We start from the raw sequence: 1,488 nt of genomic DNA, 5'->3' as shown, positions 1-1,488 counted from the left end.
CCCCCACTCCATCGCAACACAAGTCAGCTTTGCTTTAGCTAACGCTAAAGGCCTCCTGCCTTTTCATGGAGCGTATTCTTCGCTGCTTAATTTGAGGTTGTGTTTCAGTGAAGTTGAATTCCTGGCTTTCGCTGGCTTTCTAGTTTTGTTTATAGTGGAGTACAAATAATAAAATGGATGAAGAATGTGGATTAGCAATTGCAATTGCAGAAATACAAAAACGACGTACAGCCGCGGCTGCAGCTGTTGTGATGCATTTGCAGAAGAAAAGAAAATATAAGGAAAAATGGGGTAGCATTGGGTAGCACAATTTTTAAAAACCGTGACCGAAACAGTTTCTTCTTTGCGTCAGTGCCAAAATTATTGTTAGAGGACATACGATTCTATAATTATTTCCGAATGACTGCAACTCAGTTGGAGGAATTATTATGTCTAATTGGACCACAAATACAGGAGCAGGACTTTCTTCGACAATCTATCTCACCTTCTGAAAGATTGGCATTAACATTGAGGTATGTTTACTTTTGTATGTACATATGTATTAATAATAATATTATATGACAAAATCTTTAAATGAATATATAATACGTGTATTATATAACATAAAATTGTACATATGTAATTGTAGATATCTTGCTTCTGGGGATTCCATGACGTCGATGTCATATCAATATCTTGTGGGATTGACAACATCGTGTAACATTATCCACGAAACGTGCGAAGTAATTTGGAATTGTTTATGTCCTTTGGTTCTGATTTTGAGGATGAAAGATTAAATTTTCATCCACATAAAAAAATTCATATCCTCTCAGACAAGGATGATTGCATATTTTCTCCTCCACTACTTTTGATTTACACACACTACATGTGTGCAGCATTTCCTACAACATGTATATTATCAATTAATATATTAATTTAAAATACATATTATAATTATCGGAAATAAAGAACAACTTAACCTACAAGTATACTTAATTATTATAATACTAACTTTGTCTATATTTTTTGGTGATGCGTATTTCTCGCTTCTTCCAGCCATAATGTATTCTGAAACATTAAAAATGTAAAAAATACATGATATTTGTTTTGTGTACTGGCTATATTATTTTATTTTAATACTTACAACGTCTTTACTCACTGGTTAGATTAGGAATTCACAGCTTCGCTAAAAGTTCAATAAATCCAACTTTGAGCGTTACCTTCGCTCACCTTCGCTGTATCGTTACTTTGGTAGAGTGGGGGTAAACGCCAGCTTTAGCTTCGCTCCGTGAAATGGCAGCTTTATTCGAATCCTCGTTCGAATCGTTTGAATAAATAAAATAAAAACACAGAACAGATGCTTTATTTTGCACAAGTAGCAAATAACATAAAAATGTAAGACACTTACCTCACGATTTCTCCGCCGTTGCCTGATGCCTCCTTGGCCTCCTCCTCTCAGATTTCCTTGTTGCACTCATACAACACTCACTCGCGAAAATCATCGATCGC

At 35.1% G+C, this 1,488-nt stretch overlaps 1 long non-coding RNA gene across 1 annotated transcript; it reads right to left on the bottom strand.

Annotated features, from left to right (window-relative positions):
* Positions 1–833: 833 nt before the first annotated feature.
* Positions 834–1,172, bottom strand: LOC105560854. Its single transcript, XR_001008862.1, has 3 exons — positions 1,124–1,172; positions 992–1,047; positions 834–881 (listed from the first exon to the last, which is right to left on the bottom strand). It is a non-coding gene; the product is annotated as an uncharacterized LOC105560854 (long non-coding RNA).
* Between the last annotated feature and the right edge of the window lie 316 nt (positions 1,173–1,488).

The sequence above is a fragment of the Vollenhovia emeryi genome, unplaced genomic scaffold (genome assembly GCF_000949405.1).
Source record: "Vollenhovia emeryi isolate VEMERY1.0 unplaced genomic scaffold, V.emery_V1.0 DF945700.1, whole genome shotgun sequence".
Lineage (NCBI taxonomy): Eukaryota > Metazoa > Arthropoda > Insecta > Hymenoptera > Formicidae > Vollenhovia > Vollenhovia emeryi.
Note: the sequence above shows the minus strand (reverse complement) of the source record. Positions and strands in the feature narration are given on the sequence as shown.